This window comes from Anser brachyrhynchus (assembly GCF_964034855.1).
Source record: "Anser brachyrhynchus genome assembly, chromosome: Z".
In the NCBI taxonomy this organism is placed as follows: domain Eukaryota; kingdom Metazoa; phylum Chordata; class Aves; order Anseriformes; family Anatidae; genus Anser; species Anser brachyrhynchus.
Window position 1 is genome coordinate 70,587,907 of NC_137697.1, and position 17,543 is coordinate 70,605,449.

The 17,543-nt window shown below is 42.1% G+C and overlaps 1 protein-coding gene across 2 annotated transcripts in view; it reads left to right on the plus strand.

The window, feature by feature from the left end:
• LOC308185385 (uncharacterized protein) overlaps nt 1-17,543 on the plus strand; it is a 38,551-nt gene that overhangs the window by 12,841 nt on the left and 8,167 nt on the right. Inside the window, exon 4 of one of the 2 annotated variants that reach the window (XR_013943336.1) lies at nt 1,009-1,362. The exons of the other annotated variant lie outside the window; for it this stretch is intronic. The gene's annotated coding sequence lies outside the window, so the exon portion shown is untranslated. Of the gene's footprint in view, nt 1-1,008; nt 1,363-17,543 lie in introns of those variants that run through there. 2 annotated transcript variants of the gene reach the window in all.

Sequence of the window (17,543 nt, forward strand, 5' to 3'; positions counted from 1 at the left end):
ATGACTCATGGATGTTCACTGACATTTGTTATAATATGAATTGACTCCTTAGGAATTCTTATAGTAAAAATCATCCAGTTTAAAGAAAATGGGGATGAAACCAACACCTGATATAACCAATGCCATTGGCTAAAAACAGTTCTATAAAAACATGCTGTAGTGCTATGACAGGGATCCAAAAATGTACTCCTAAGAAAGACAAAATGTGTCTCCTTGTCATATTGCTCATGTCAACCCAGGGAACAAAGATGACTTCTGAAACCATAGCAGAAAAGGAATTTCTCATCACTTCTTCAGTTCTGATTTTTCAGATTCTAATAATACTCGCCTGTCATAGTATTAGGATGTTGTGATGATTGATCAATTAAGATTCATAAATACTCAGATCTCAGGACAGAAAGTACCCTTACAGAATAATCTTTAGTGTTACCCAGCAAACTCACAGCCAGAACCAGAATCTCACAATTCTGGCTTTCTGTCCTTCTAGTTCCTAAGAGGTCTTTGTCTCACAAACATTGTTTAGAAAATAGCTGGCTCTTGCTTTTGATGCAGGTGACAGGTTGGGAAAGGCATTTTGGCTTCAGCAAACAGCCTGAGCTTTGCTAGGTAGTCTCTCTGCAGAGCTCATGGTTTAGGCAAAGTGGTTGACACTTTAAGTACTCTGAAGAAAAACGGCAAGTGTTGTGAGAATTTTTAAATATCTGGGCTCCTTTCTTTAGAGGTTTAAGAGATTGAGAGCTCTGAAAATCTAGAATTTCCTGAAGTTTATCTAGATATTTTTTTTTCATTGACATGAAAAGGATATTGAAAAGCCTATTTTTTTTTTGAGCTTTCTAGTGTTGGCTCTTTCTGTTTATCAACAAAAAAGCTTTTAGTTGTGGATTTTGAGAGCTTTGCTTTCATGGAGCAGGCTCTATTCCTTCAATTTCCTAAAGTCTGAAAATTCAGACCATGAGAAAGATTATTATTATTATTGTTATTATTTTTCCTACTTGGTTTGAATTTCAGGTACTGCTTGTGTAGGAAAAGTGTTCATCTACATTCTGATTTGTGGTGGAAATCCAATTCTCAGATATTACTCCAGCTTGAACTGGCCGGCTTAGAAACCCCCAGCTGACACGACGTGGGATAGCCAAAGCTGAAGCCAACCTGAAGCCACAAACCTTACTTCTTTTGTTTACATCCCTGCATTGTGCATATGAGGACATAACCTCCGTGTCATCTTCCATGCAGTGATGACCTGATCAAAGTAGAGATGAAGTTTAGCTCTTCATAAACATAAAGTCTTACGGGACTGAAGATGGTTGACAGAACATAAGACATTTTTCTGCTCACTTTCCTATCCTCTTTCATTTCCCTTACCTCCCTTGTGTACTGTTCTAAAGAATTTTAAAATATCTTCATAGGTGTGACCATTGGCAGAGCGGTGGGCAGCTGGGATGCCGAGGAACCGTGCTGAGAGACCTGGTGTGTGCCTCCTTCTGTCCTCCCCAGCTTCTGCGCCCTCATGTATTCCCCTTTTATGTCCCACCTTTGTTGCCCTCCATGCAACAGCAAATAGCTGCCCCATGACCCAGCTCCATAGGGAGCCGGTGCTTGTAGCGAGTGTCACTGCAACAACAACTGGAATAGGCAGGTGACCAGGAACGATAACTGCAAGAGGGTTATAATTGCAATTATAATTGCCATGTTCACCTCAGGTGGCTTTTGTTCTGAATGTCAGAAGATAAAAACCAACATATCCAGAGCCTGTTTGTGCAGACTGCTGTAATGTAGTTGTTCTAGTCACCTGTGGCATCGTGTAAATTCCTGGAGTCTGAAAAGATTCCATCAGATTCATCTTTTCTTTTTTTTTTTTTTTCCCCTCTTTTGGGATGTGACCTTTTTGCTTGGTGTAGTCCCTGACAATGCCATCTATCCTTCCATTTTCAAAACAGCTGTTTTGATGAACACATACATAACCTTTTCTCTCAGAAGTCTTGATTTTGTCTGTGTGCATGTTTTATTAAGGGGAGGAAAAAAGGAAAAAGAAATCTGAGCATACAGTATCTGAATGTCTCGTACAGTGATTATATGATTAAAATGCTCTAAGAATATCTGTCTGCATTTTTGACTTGCACAATACAACCTTAATGGCTGGTAAGTGCTGAATTTTGTCACAGATGAAAAGAACACAAAAAGTGCAAAGCTTGTTAACATGAGCCAAGCCTGCCATTTATCTGATATTTTCAGCACACTGAATATATTTAAGTGGTTTTGCTGCCATTATGGAACTTATTTTAGACATATCAAGTGCCGATTTTCTTTCAGATCACAAAGAAAGAAGAGAGAAGAGGAATTTAGTTGTTTTGTTGATAAAGCTTGTCCTAGATCGTCATAAAAAAGAACCACAATAAAGCAAGGCTGCTCGATGCACACAGCACTGCAAATAGCAGTTTTGTCATACACGACAGAATTAGAGGCCCACTCTTGCTGATACTTCTTACCTGTGCACTGAAGTGTAATTGAATCAAAATCACGGGAGCCACAGAGAAGCCAAAAAACATGCATCTGGGACAATTGCATTTCTGTGCTCCATGTCTGCTGAGGCTGGGAGCTAAGGTAGAATGACTGAGCTCAAGAGTATGGGGAGTATACCGGGATGCGATGAGAGCATCCTCTCAGACAGGTGTGGGACAGGCAGCAAGTACCTTTAATGCTCCTGAATGCAGCCGCTCTTACTCTGTAAACGAAGACAACAGTTTTGTTCTAGTCACTGGATCAGATATTTATATATGTTTTGCCCTGCACTTCAAGCAACTTGTACGGCCTGCAGGATGACTATTTGACTACTCGTCTCTGAAAGTGATTGCATAAACCCATACAGTATACTCCAGAGATTTCTCTTTCACTGATGGTAGTGGTTGTGGATGATCAGGATGATCAGTTACTTAAGTGCTGTGGATTTTTTAAATCTGGTCCTAACTCAGCTGCAAATGCAAAGAGAATTGACAAGACACGGGTTGTCTCAGAATGCATGTGATGCCTCTTCCTTTCTGAGATGTAAATGCGTAGTTGGTTTTTTTTCTGGCAATTTTTGGTTTGGATTTGAGAAACACTGACAAACAAAAGTGGGAGAAAGTTCAAATCAGATCAAGGGTCTGTGTGGACTGGCATCCTCTCTCTGGAAAGTAGCTGGAGATCAACAGAAAGAATAGGAAGCAGAGGCAGATAAATGTGGAGAAAAGCTTTGTGGTAAACAATATGGAACAGCTCACTCTCAGTGTTTTATGTTAATTCTGGGCAGATTTGCCAAAAATGCTGACAGAATGGGCTAAAAGACTCAAAGACTAGACACTTGCAAGGTATTTTTTACTCTCAGTGGTGTAATTCAAAAAGCTGTAAGAGCAGTGTCTTCGATTATTTTCTCCCCAGATCTACCTTGTCTTTACTTTTTGATTTTGTATTTGTGGGTGTGTAAACCCATATTACACTCACATTGTAATACAGGTTTACATTACCAGCTGAGTGGGAAGGGCATGCAATCAGAATGTGGAAAGGTAATCATGGAACCCTGCAAAAGGGGCAGTTTAGCCTGTATATGAACTGCAGGTTGCTACTGACAGATGCAACAGGATTTTGCAGGGGCAGGAGGAAGAGAGACGTTCTCCAGGGTATGATGTTCCTGCTCATGGGCATCTATCTGCAGTTCCATCTTGAGCTTTCCTTTTGAGTCCTGAGAGAGAAGAATGTTCAGATTTTCTGAAATCAACAGCAAAAAAAATGAGATAATCATATGTGTACCATAAACAAACAAACCAAAACCACTCCGCCAAACCAACCAGTAATGAACATACCTGCTAATACTCTTGCAGCTTGCTATAGACATCCGTGGACTATGGCTGAAACCCTCAAACTGTTCCACCAATTACAAGATCAGGTCTAATATGCCACTTTTCCCTGACAGCATGTCCGGTTTACTGGGCACAGGAAAAACAGAAGATGTGGTGTATTGACTTCTGACAGAGTGCTATGAAACGTTCACATGAACTGCATAGTAGAACATGATGCAGATGTACAGCCTGTGGACCTATTTGCTGCCTTGTATTGGGAGGATGTTGCAAGTGATGTCCCGGGGGTTAATTGTAGCAGAGAGATAATGTCTTGTTTAATGACTTAAACGACAAAATGGAAATGTTTTGCTAAACCAGATGGTGTGGAGCTGGGAAGGGCTGAGAGCATGATGGGTAATGGGATTAAAATTAAATATGATTCTGATAAATTGGAGAAAGTGCACAGCATCAGTAAGATGAAATCCAGTAAATGCAAATGCAGCGTACTATGTTTAAGAATGAAAAAAAAAAAAAAAAAAAGTGAACAAAGAAAAGGCGGGCAAGAGAGATATGCAGTAGATCACAGCACATCACAGCATGAGTCTGAATCAGCCATGCTGTTGGGGAGGAGGCAAGAGGGGGAGGCAGTTACACTCAGAAGTATATTAAAAAGAACATCAAATGTAGGATGTGGGAGGAAATTATGCCCCACTCCTGGGCACTGGTGAGGCGGGAGCAGTGTGTCCCAGCTCGAGCACAGCACTGGAGGAATGTAGCTTTTGAACTGGGAAGGGTGCAGGAGGCAACACCAGGAAGGATAAGGGATTTATAAAACAGTGTCTGTGAGGAAAGGTTGGATGACTTACCTGTGTTCATCTTAGTAATATGAGGGGCTGAGGGGGAAAAACAGTAGCTGGTTTCTAGAACTAAAAGACTGTTGCATAAGGGACAGCAGTAAACCATTCTCCATGACCTCTACAGGGGGAAAGTTAAAAGTAGCCTCCAGCCAAAGAGAAGAAAAAAGAACTGGAGAGAGATTGTGGGAAGACTTTTTACCCTAAGTATAGATGATCAATAAAAGAAGCTACCTAGAGGAATTAGGGAATACCTTTTGCTGAACACCTTAAGAAAAAATAAGAGAAATACCTTTTAGAGGTGTATTAGGATGCACTGAATTATTTCTTGGGAGAGATGAGGAACCATCCTGAAGTGATAATCCTCTCCTGCAGGCTGCCAGGGGTCAGTGGAGCAGAAGCTTTGGATACAGATCTGTAGCCTCTGTCCTTTTAAAAGTCATTGATTCCAGGAGATCATTTGGTTGTTCTGCAGACAGAGCATATCGGTTAAGTGCCTAGGAATATATTCCTGTATTTAGTGGGGGTATTTGGGGAGGTGGAAGCAGATAGAAGAAGTGTGCAGAAGAAATTATAATGTAACAAAAATGTAGATGGATAGAAATGATAGATATACCCTTAAAAATCAATTTCATTTTTCATTAGGAAATTGCTGATGTTTACAGTGAGGATAGTGAGCAAGAGAGACAGTAAACTGTTTAGTATCCATCGCATTTCTGGTATTCTTGCTTTTCTTCAGCAATGGGCTGTCAAGACAACGTGTATTTAATCTTTTGGTGCCTGCGTTGCTCATGAACCCTACCCTGCAGTATCTGAAATGCTTTCACACAGAAAAAGCTTTACTTTTTCTTTATGTATGGCAGTTTGCAAGTCTGGTTTAATAGATCACAATTAATACATGGATTTACAGCACTGAAAGATGTTCCTGGCTCGGAGCAAAGGGAGGTAATTGGATGACTTCTCTGAAATCCCTTCTAGCCCTACATTTTTACTGATTCTATGTTTATCTTCTCATAACTCAAACATAAGAAATTTGGACAATATTACTAAGCATGGAGCTTACAGTACAGATTTACTGGTATTTTCATGTACAGTGGGGTAGGATGTTAGGCCTAGATGGAGAGAAGTGCAAGGGAAAAAAATGTTTTTTCTTTTGTTTGTAAGTTAATTTTAAAACAAATGCACACACACACAAAACAGACAAACAAACAAACAAAAACAGAATGGAAGGTTCTTTTACAGGATTAACTAGAAGCAACTTTACCAATGTTTGACCTATTCTGTTATAGGGAGGGAGAAGAAAAGCCTCCCTTAGGAATACCTCAGGAGTCCTGTGAGACTCGGAGGGCTGCTTCTGTTTTCATTAACTCTTTCAGTAAATTTTATTTATTTCCTGTTAATCAGAATGGGTAAGCAACATGAAGGCACCTGTTTTAATAGAAGAGTGTATTTTGTTCAACCAGTGGAAAAAAATTCATACCCTGTATCTCTTTAAATGTTAATTTACTGCATCCTCTTAATTTGCTTGGTGATGACAGTAAAGACACATGGTTTTAGAAATGGTTTTGTTTTTCTGAGCTGACTTTCCTGTGTAAGTTTCCAGGCTAAAGCTTTGATTTTATGAAAACTCCAGATTTATACCATGTTGACAGAGGAAACATTTGACCTTCTATTAGTTAAATCAGACTTTTGCTGCTCTCATCTTCTAAAAGTATATTTAAAGAATCTTTCTTCTGGTTCTTTAAATAGGGATAGAAAGAGGAATTTTGTCTCTTGGCAACCTGATCAAAAAATCTAAATCTTTTGTGTCTGTGTTCCTGTTGAGGAGCTAAGCAATCTTTCCTACACTTCCAAACAGGGAGGAGCTCATGCATCTTTATACCTTCCTATATGTGAACAAATAAACTTTGTGATGATAGATGTCCTTGCTGCTCCTTCTGGGGGAGTACCTGGAACCAATCTGGGAAAGTGGTAGCATCTAGAGATAGTGAAATGGTCTCACCAGACTCTGCACCTTTTCCCTACCCAGAGATCTTCTGTGCATTCAGAGAAGGGCATAAACCACCATAGAAGTTTTTGGAAGGATATTTTTACTTTTCCTGGTGACCTGGATGGTCCATTTAGCGTAGGGAACTCTGTAGAAAGAGGACAACTGCTACTACTAATTCTGCAGAGACATGTTTGGAACCCTTTAAAATCCCAGTTTTTCCAATTTTTCTTTAAAACTACCCAGTTTTTCTTTAAATATACAGAAGGATCAATTGCTGTGGTGCTGCCATCATGGTTCACATTTCCAATAACAACAACAACAAAAAAAGTTGCTTAATTTTTAAAATTAATTTCCCAACAATTTACAATCTTGCTTGTTCTTGCAGGAATAAGTATGTATGAATTTGTTACTTTAAGGTCATCTTGCAGATCTCTGATATTTTACACCCTAGTCTGGATCTTACGGATTCTCCCAAATTGAGAAACAATGCCTGTAGCTGCAGCCTTATTGCAGAAAAGGTATATCCATCATGAGGACCAGCACACAATAGTTTAGATGGACAGTAATTGATTTTCACCTTCATCTTAAGGGCATGGCTACCCAGCAGTCACTACTACAGTTGCTGATATTGCTAGACTACCTTCTAGCTACTGCTCTCATGGTCTGCATGAGAAGTACTTGTTTTTTCTATGTCCTCTGCTATATTATATGAAAAGACCCCAGTGTATTTCCTTATCATTGAGCTACTCTCCTCAATTCCAATGAAGCTAAAGAAACTGTAATTAAATAATTAAGAATACCAAAACCTTCTGTTTACAACAAATTCAGACACAGCAGTGTCTGTGAGATAGGCCATTAAAAGGTAAAATGGACTAAGGATCAGGATTTACTAATTCAAATTTTTACCATTATGTCTCAGACACAGAAAGTGGGTTAAAGTGCAGTTGAGCAGGAGAGAAACACATTTTCATAAATTATTATATTTACAAGGTCATGCAGAGACACTGATTACTACAACAAGGTACATTATAGCATAAGGTTCAGGGTTTTTGAAAATTGTATTTAAGGGAGAAGGGAAAGAAAAAAGGAAGGGGTAACAAATCCTCATTCTTTTCTGTAAATCATCTTGAGAAGCTTAGTATATTTTGTTCTCATGCTGATAGACTTCTAGCATTTTTCTGTTTTGTTTTTCCCCAATGATTTTTTTCATAGTAGAAGGCTATGAAATTTTGTCCAAACTTCTGATGTTCCCAGTTCATCAAACAAACAAAGAAAAGCATTTGACATATCCTTTTTTTTTTTTTTTAAGAAAAGCAAGCACTTCTCTTGACAGTTTTAATAAAAGGAAAATGTTTCTTCACCCGTTTAAATACTGAGTATGTGTGATGGAGCTGAGTTATTTAAGATGGGTGCGGAAGAATAAAGAAGCATCAGCCAAAGACTTAGCAGAGTTACACCTAATTCTGCCCCAAATATCCTTCCAATGAAGAGAAGAACAGGGAGTAGCTGACACACTTTAACTGTATTAGAAAGCTAAAATCTGAAGTCACTCTGAAAAATATTAGACAGAATTCTACCTGGCTGTGACAGTGAAAGAAGTATAATAGAGAATTCGATTTAAAGTGGTCTTTTCATCAGGTGGACTGGTTTGTTTGCCTTGTTCTAATTGCCTGTCTTTCTCCCAGCTGAAATTGACTACAGCAAGGACTGGATGTGCATTAGCAAAATGCTGGTAAGCGACACTGATGGTAAAGCAGTGATCACACAATCTGACTGCTACAGGTAACATTAGATTAGAAGGTTAAATGAGCATAACTTGGAAGATGCAATTGAAAGTGAAAATTCAAGAGTTGTTAGGAGGGTGTTATATGAGCTCCCGGTTTTCAGTTCACGTGCTCCTCCTGCCTCTGCTGAGCTATATTTACCATGGAGTGGAGCACTTGAGTTAGTGCCTGAAATCATGTAAGGAATGAATCGTTCTGACACCAACTGTGCTGAAATAGGCATATACCGTAGACGGTTTTGTATACATGTTTACCTTATATATACATGTACTTGTGTGTGTAAGTATCTGCATATCCATAAGTGAAATGCAGGGCTTGTATAACTATGCTGAAGTTGGAAGGGCATATGTCCAGACCCCGTGAAGAGTAGCCCTTGTGCCAGCTCGGGAGGCCAAAGGCTGTTCAGATGAAATCCATTTTTCACATATGAAACCTGGATTTTGCAATAGCATATGAAAACACTGGAAAGGGTCAGCTAAAGGCTATACTTGTGCCTGGGAACCCTGAACACAAAAAGAAGAACTGTAGAGAGCTACGATAAATGAAGGGCTAGGTATGGATCCATGTTTCAGATAGCAGAAGAAAATTGTTGGTCATGGAAGCACACCTATTGTGCTCCCTTTGGTATATACAGAAATATACCTGGTAATTTTGTTATTTTTGGAAGTTAGTAAGTCAATTCAGATATCTATCTTTACCCTAGATATACTTCTAAAGAGTCAGGTGCCATAAATCTGTACTATAATAATGAAAGGAATCTGTGCCTTTCTTAGTCTGTAAATGACCTACAAGTTGTCCCTGATCTATCTGACTTCAGGAAATCGTGAATGAATTCTGCTGAATCAGGGGCTACTAGCCAAACAGGTCATTGTTCAATAGCAGAAAAACAAACAAACAAACAAACAAACAAAAAAAACCCACACCCAACTGCTTGGACTTTCGCAAAAGATATCTTGGAAGGAGCTGTAAGGATTTACTGCCAATATCAGCAAGATGCTAATTAATCCCTACAAGTAATGGAATTTCTTCCACTCTCTTTGAGTACTGGCATACAGCTGTGGCTTTGCTGTAAGTAATCCTGAGTACTGGTAGCAGTGAATAGTGGATGCTGCCACAGTTTCACCTGTAACATCAATGACAGTGCAAACGCAAACTGAGATTTCTGCACAGAGACCCGTGCTGCCACAACACAGTATATACCAGGTCCCAAGGCGGCTGTCCCAAAGACACCTGGGGATACCTCTGGAAGTGACCTTCCCAAGGAAAAAAGCCTTGCTGCCCCTGCATCCAAAAGCTCTGATATTCAACCAAAGCGAAATCTGGCATAGCTTCCTCTTTGCCAGGGTCTGATGTACATCTTGTACAGACATGAAGAATGAAACAGATGACCTAATTACAAGATTAAGATCCTGTCTTCTAAGATACCGTATTTGGAAATGGATTATGGTTTCATTCTGATTTCATTTCTTTTGGAGAGGGAACCACCCACAGGAAATCAAGACAATATTGAGCATGCCTGAGAAATAAAATGACTGTTACTTCTCAAATTTAGAACTGAAATTGTACTCCTGTCCTGAAATCAATAGGCCATTGAATGCTGCACATGATTCAAAACACACAGGGAAATGTCTGAGGCTTTACTTTCTAACAGTAGCTATTGGCCTGTGATATCATAGGTGCTGATCATGCTCTTTCTGGCACCTTGTATTTACAGACACATTTAAATCAGTGGATATTAAGATTCATGGTGGGACAATATTGCAGCCTTCCTGTTTCTACATTCATTTTCTTCCTTCACTTTCCAGCTGTCACTTTTAGAAACAGCCTTTTGTCTTTGAGTAGTAAAAGATATATTCTTATTTTAGTTCTACCAGTATTTATAGATAGGCGTTGCATCATATATGTAAGTAAGCAGTCCCACCAGTTTGGAAGGGCATAAATTTAAGTAATTTCATTTTATTTCCTTTTATGTGGGTAGCTTAAAAAGCTTAAAAAATAACCCAAACCCAATTATAAATGAACCTTCCCCAGGGTTCTAATGAGTGGAAACTGATCTTTGTTTTATGCAGATGTCGAAAGAGCTAATCTAGCAAATCACTAGAATAGAAATGTATAACAAAAATTTCATAGTCTATTTGCCTGTCTAATTGAATAAATGGTCAAAACTAGGATTAAAGCTTAGTCACCAGCTCTTACCAGAACTGCTGATGGGAATAATCACCCTTGCTCTATGTGTGTTTTGTGGTTTAGCCTCTTAAAATAAGGTTAAAATGTGGAGCTAGGAACTAAGGGTAAAGGAGAAGTATTAATCTTACTATCTGAAAACCCAGTAAAAAAAGGGAATTAATAGATTGGACCTTATTGATAGATGATGCTGTTCATTCTGTCATTGCAACTTGATGAGCTGTCTCTACAGATACTTTTTTCTTTGTTTGAAGGGCAATGCATTTTGATAGTTGAGACTTTATGTATTGAATTTCTGTAAACTGAATACTATATTAAGAAGACATGGCAAAGTTGAATAATAATTCCTCATTCAAGTGCTTCTACATTAACACTATGTTTATACACAGAGGCTCTATCAGACAGAAATTAAGAAGTATGAGAAAAGTCAGTTTGTGAAGATCATATGGATTTCTTAAGCTCTGCTTAGGGTAACAAAAACTTTTATATATAGTTCTCAAGGAGTAATATAATTGAGGAAGCCCCTGTGTTCAGCCACAGCTGAGGAATAGATGTTAGACCTGATGATCAGCTGCTTGTAGGCAGATCTTCCAAATATTTTCATGAAGCATTGCCTTAAAACTAGGCTAAAATGCAACCTGAAAGGGCACCAAACTTCTCTGACTAACCTGAATTTTCCTGACTTATGTGTACGGGTCAAAGAGATGCAATTGTTTTCCATACTCAACCAAACCTGGATCTCAGACTGGGAAGGTGCTGGGGAGGTGCTGCCTGGTCAGAGCTGAAAAATAAACCTTTCTCAAGTCCCCTTTTCTTCTTCCCTCACCAAAGGGCATTCAGCATTATACCTTGGAACTGTGGGGAGGCAATTGGTCCTCACTTGGTGATCTCCACCTGGGTGTCCCTATTCATGGTGTTCTGCCTTTTTGCATCAACACCCAACTGTTATGCTGTTTTAGGTTTTGAGAATGCCACTTACCTACCAGCTCACGGAGCTCACAGAAATGAGCTCTCATGATAGGGCAGTGATGTGGTGGAGATGTTTCAAATGTAAAAATAATAATAATTATAAAAAAACCACAACACCTTACTTATCTTCCCCTTCATCTTTTGTGGAATTTGGAGTCCCTTAAGCAGTAAAAATCTGCCATTCCAACTGAAAGATGATGATGGTTGGGTCTCAAAGGATACAATACTTCATCCTGGCTGTGTTCAACATTTGGATTCATCGCATCAAAAAAGCAGCCATATGTGGATTTATGGAAGAGACTGAACTCTCCAATTTATTTATTATTTAATTATTTTTATTTTTTATTTTTGCCTGGACTTGCACTGCAGGCTAATATCACAGCCATTCATTTTAATCCATCAAAATGGTGAGGTAACAGATGTGCTGCATTTTGTTTCATCTGCCTTCAAATTAATAAATAATAGTTGCAATGATGAGGAAACTTTTCAGGGGATCTGCAGAGCAGACTCAGCTTTAAACCACTTGAGAAACCAATACTTCAAACCTAACCGAGAGCAAACATTTCTGTATGAAACCAACATGTTCTACAGCAGGTGATATTTGTGTTGCTATTGGTTCACTGGTTAAAATGAAATAAATGACAATTTTCCTAGTGATAACAGGGCAAGATTAAAAAACAAACAAACAAATAAACAAAAGGCATATCTTTCTGTTTTGTGTGTCAATGCATCAACTGAATGTGGAGTCAACATTGTCCAACAGGATATCTTTAGAAATCTATATGATATCCATCATCACTTTCACTGACAGCATCCTATACCAGGATGTTTCACAGCACTGAGGTCTGCCCCATAACCATGACCTCTGTATCACTAAAACCTAAAGCAGCATGTCAGTGATCTAGGGCAAATGAAGATCCAAAATGCCATTACCACTGCAGAATTAAGGTGGTGAGAAATACATCCTGCAGAAATGACCTGGAGACGATCTGAGGATTATCCGAAAGTTATAAACAAAAGAACAGGACTTTGAGTGAATGATGAAATTGCTCACAGATCTGTGTCAAATTGCAGTCTTTTCAAGGTACAGAGAATGACTCTTAACATTTGTGTTTCTGGAATTATAGTTTCCTGACATTAAGAATAGGAACATAAACCATTTGTCATTCATTCTCTACCTTTCAAAAGTCTTACCAGACATCTGGTATGCTCTACCTATCATGTGTTGAAAAATAAAGTTGCCTGGCCAACACAATTTCAAAATGTAATAGCTGTTCAAATGCTTTTTTTTTTTTTAAAAAAAAAAAAAAGTGATTGCAGTGTCATCAGCTTTAGCATGTTTCTGTTGCTTTGAAAAAGAAAGTTATCCAGCAGTCACCTAGAGACTTCAGAAGATGTAGACTCTCTCATGTTGCTTATTTTCACATGCTGTATCTATTTTTGCTTGCCATATTTTTAACTTGCTGAGTTTGTTATTGTTTTGTCTTTCTATTCTTCATTTCAAGGGTATTTTTATATGCTGTTTTTTCCCCTCTTTTATTAATCTTTGAAAATTTCAGCTTTCTCAGTAAACCAGAGAGGAGCTCCCTCAGGAAAGCTATGTGTCCTCTTTTCACAGGACAGAAGCAAAGGATTTGTCAGAGGAGACTAGATTCACAGTTTATTATTCAGTAGCCCATTTCCTACCATGAAAAGTATTGGATACATCAAAAGATATAAGAAAACACAAAACCTTTATGCAAGGAAGCCATCGACTAACAGCTTTAAGCTATGACTTTGCAATACCAATGTAACCCCCAGCCTTTCAAAATCCTTAGTTACAACTAACTTGTTTGCTTTTTCTGTGAAACCAGTTTACCTTTGTCCTTAGGGCGACAAAGATCTTTTTTGGTTCTCTTCTACTCCCCCCTCCCCCTACCTGATATCTTTTACTAATGTTGTTTTGTATCTTCGGAACACTTTTTTGCTCTGACGGGAGCAAACATTTGCTGGCTGCTGCAACCCACATTAGAGAGGATTTTGTTGGATTTTTTTTTTTTTGGTTTTGTTTTGTTTTGTTTTTGCATCACCAGCAGATGTAAAGGAAGCTGCATTCGCAAAACACTTAGAGATACATAATGGCTCTTGAAAGATAAGGAGGGTGAGGAAGGGAGTGTACTCCGAGTGCTCTGGAAGGGTACATCATGTCTCTGCCAAATGGAGTGCTTTAGAGAGGCACCAGCTGAGCAGAGGTCCAATGAGTGAGTGCTTGTAGGATCCACACCACCAGTGCCCATTGCTCTCCTCTGCACGCTAGCATGCTCCAGCTGCAGAGGCTGTAGCGGTAAGACAGAGTCCACTGGACAGCTTGGGGTGTCCTTCCTTCTGCAGCGGTGCTGGTGGTGCAGGAGGGACGCCTGTACACCTGCTCCCCGGATTGGGGTGGAAATAGGAGGCAGAGAGCAGGCTACCATCTTTCCTTTCTGTGCAGACAGCGAAATACATCATTGTCTTGCCGTGCAAATTTAGTGAAAGAGAGCTATGACTCACTTCAAATCACTTCAAATCCCAGGCCCTGACAATCTTTTTAGAATAGAAGAAACAGTGTTTTTCCATGATGGCTCTCATGTCATTTTTTTATTATTATTTTTTTTTTCTTCTTTGAAGATTCTGAGTGTTATACGGACAGGGACATTTTCCACCATCTGGGGAATATGAGGAGGGGAGAAAGGCTTTTACCTATGGTGTCCTTATGCTAATTTTCCTGGAGAAACAGAGCATTCTTTAAGACTTATTGCTTTTAAAAGGTTTCCTTTAGGCTGAAGAAGATGTTCTGCTGGGCTCTGAGTGGTCTGCTTGAGAAGGTAGCTTTTCCTATAGTTTGTATAGATGGGTAAGCTCTCCCTCTTCAGTAGTTTTCTGGGCATATTCTGAAATAATTTTGCAAGACATATGAGGAGCAGCTGAAGTCACTTGGTTTGTTCAGTCTGGAGAAGAGAAGGCTGAGGGGAGGCCTCAGGGTAGCCTGCAGCTTCTTCACTTGTGCCTTTTTTATGATCATGCCAAAGCTTTTCTTCCACTGATTCTCAATTTAACTGATCAAGGTAAACAGAAAGCTTCAACAATTTTGAAATTCTTTCATTTTCATGATATATTTGACATATTTGGGGGGGGGGGATAAAAAAATATATAATTTTTATATTTTGAGGGATATGTCACGTTCTCGAAATAGTTGCTGTGGGACCATTCAGGTTAGTGAAACCTCTTATATACCCTTTCCATTAAGCTATGCCAGAGACAGGTGCTGTGGCCAGAGAGAGCTGTGGCAGGGCTCCGGGAAGATAAGGCCCAGGCCAGGGTGGCTGCTGGAAGCCCTGACACTGGCAGGGGAGGGCATGGGCAGTGGTACTGCGGTAGCCCCAGTGGCTGTGCAGAGGCACAATGCTGGTGCTGGCTGGAGTGCTGCGGTGGGGGGTGGGGGGGGTGGGGGGGTGGGTGAGTGCTGCGGGGCTGGACAGGCTTCCCTGGGGTGAGCCTTTCACTGAGCAACAGGCCATGAGGTCACCGAGTGATGGCTGTGGTCACGGCCCTCACTGCTCATATTGGGGTGCCGGCAGAGCCTGTCCCAGCCTGGCTCATGCCTGGACTCCTGCTCAGGGTGTGTATGAGGCTTGGAGCGTTGAGCAAGGATTTGGTGGAGCGATGCTGTGGGGCCACCAGCAGCTGCTCTCGGTGCCGGTCCCCGCAGCCAGTGCCCATGTTTAACCGGCCCTGCCTGGCTCAGGCAGCCGGGGCCCCATGGGGCACACTCGCAGCAGCGCAGGTGAACTGTGCGGGGACACGTGTCCGGGGGCAGTGGGCGGGGGGCATAGGACAGCCCAGCCACAGGGATGGTGCTGGGGGATTTCCTGCTGAGGGGCCGGGGCACTGCTGCTGACCGCCCTGGCACAGCCACTGGGCTTGGCCTCTCTGCTTCTTGTAGTGTGCAGCACTCGCCGCAGTGGCACCAGCGAAGGGGAGCAGCTCCTCGTGTTCTGCTATCCCCAGCCTGCTCCAGCGAAAAGACTGTGACTGTGGAGGTGGTATGGAAGTGCCCCATCTGCTGTGAGGCACAAACGGACATCGCATATACAATGCCATGTGAAAACCAGTTCAGCCTTGGGTGCATCCTGCGGTGGGCAAAGCTGAAGGCGGAGTGCCCGCTCTGCAGGGAAGCTGTGAGCACCATCAAGACGTCTGTGCGCGGAGAAGATGACTACCTAGAGTGCATCGTCACCCCCCCAAGACTGCCAGCACCTGCTGGCTTCCAGGCAGGCGTCACTCTTGACACCAGTCGGTCCTCCCTGCAGGGAAGAGCAGGGCCGGGGGATGAGGGGCAGGGGGACAGAGCCACACTGCAAAACCTCCTGCCCAGCAGGTATCTGGGCAGCACTTTTCAGGCAGCACTGCAGCATCCTCGATCCCATGTTGCCCTGACTGCGTCAGGAGATGTCCATCTACAGGGCACACTGGTGGCCAGCAATGGTGGTGAAGAGAACAATCCTGCAGACCCTGTACCATGCCGGGCTGGACAGGAATATCCTCATCCAGCAGCTGCTGAGATGCCTGGGGGATGGGACAGAAGCTTTTGTGGACAGACTGGTCAATACCATTGTGTGTCTGTGCAGTGAGGAGGCCTGGAGGCTGCTGGGCCTCCAGGAGGACCACGTCAACAGGGAGCAGGAGGATAGCCCTGTGGCCACCCATCGCCCTGCTACCCTCCTGCAAAGAACTCCCACCTCCAGCCCTGGACCCGCCGGCAGCCCTGCAGATAGCGATGATGAGGAGCTCCCCAGCACATCCAGTGCTGCCCTTCATGGGGCCCCGGCCACCCCCCCACCACGTGTCTCCAGCAAGCAGGAGGAGCCCCATGCGGAGCTCGAGCAGGCAGCAGAAGATGATGCTGGCCAGGGCTGCAGCCACTGGGCCTCTGCTCCTGGCCGGGGCAGGGACCACTCACCTGGTGGGCTCCAGTGCCCCCTGAAGAGGAAGGCCAGCAGCTGCCCCGACTCTCCCAAGCCCCGCAAGAGGCTGCCCCAACAGCGCCACTAACAGGGCTACGCTGGTCCTTCATTAAAGAAACACAAAATCCATGAGGATTCTACAGAGAGTGTCTTGCTCTTACTCAAAACAGAGCTCACAGCAGAGCCTGTGAGTGCTGCCAGAAATGGGGGTGGTGTTCATGGCCATGGAACCCAAGGGTTGGGGTGCAGGAGCCCACCACAAAGGTGGGGACACGGGCCGGGTGAGGCTTGGTTCCTGGGAGCTGAGGCCCTGTGCTTCGATCCCCTGGCAGTAGTAATGACATCCACCAAATTCATCCTCAGAGGGGGTTGTCATTTTAATGAAGGTGGTGGTACTGGAAACATCTTCCTGGTGTGATGGGATGGTGTAACAAGCACTTTATGGAGGCCTGTGCTGAGCCCTGGTGTGGTTGAATTTCATGGTGCACGACGGAGGAGAGAGCACTGATAGTCAGGGACGTAGCAAGAGTTTCCAAAAGCATGTGGACCCATAGAAACTGCAATGCCATCAGACCATGCTGTCTTACAGTCTTCCCAGAGTTTTTCCAAGTGTGTGTGAGAGCATTTTTGAGGAGAGAGGTGTTGTTTTTTTCTGTCTTGGCTTTCAAAACCAATGCTGTCAGTCAGAAATGACATGCCTGGGGGCTTGCTCTGACTTGGCAGCAGAAAAACTGCACAGTTCACCAGAGTGATGGAGCTTGAACTCTGCCATCATCCGGTCTGTGCCACTCCCTAAATATATGGTGTGTCTGTCCTCTGCCTGCCTTCCTGGCAGGAGTGAGAGCACAGGGACACTTTGCTCCCCACCTTGGAGCCCTCAACTATTACATCAATCCTGGAAGCAGGTGTCAAAAATCCACTTGCAGATCGATAAATCAGTAAGAACTGCTGACTAGTGATCTGTTTTG